General features: G+C 32.6%; 1 protein-coding gene across 1 annotated transcript in view; it reads left to right on the forward strand.

Moving 5' to 3' along the window:
- lsp1a (lymphocyte specific protein 1 a) overlaps positions 1-221 on the forward strand; it is a 39997-nt gene that overhangs the window by 23011 nt on the left and 16765 nt on the right. The gene's annotated exons all lie outside the window — the stretch shown is intronic.

Here is a 221-nt window from a genome sequence, read left to right on the forward strand (position 1 = left end):
TTTATCATAAGGTTATAATTCATGTTAAAAATCCACTATGGAAACAACATGAGTGTCAAATCCAGAATACTTTTTCTGAATTGACTCATTCATGTTAATCACCGGAAATGCAGCCTGAAAAAAACATGGACTATCTAATTTTTTAGCATCTCAGCCAAAATGAGCTTGTAAGAACACGAGATAAATGGATATCGATCCCAATAAAACGGGAAATTATAGTG

Source organism: Etheostoma spectabile, unplaced genomic scaffold, assembly GCF_008692095.1.
Source record: "Etheostoma spectabile isolate EspeVRDwgs_2016 unplaced genomic scaffold, UIUC_Espe_1.0 scaffold463, whole genome shotgun sequence".
In the NCBI taxonomy this organism is placed as follows: Eukaryota; Metazoa; Chordata; class Actinopteri; order Perciformes; family Percidae; genus Etheostoma; species Etheostoma spectabile.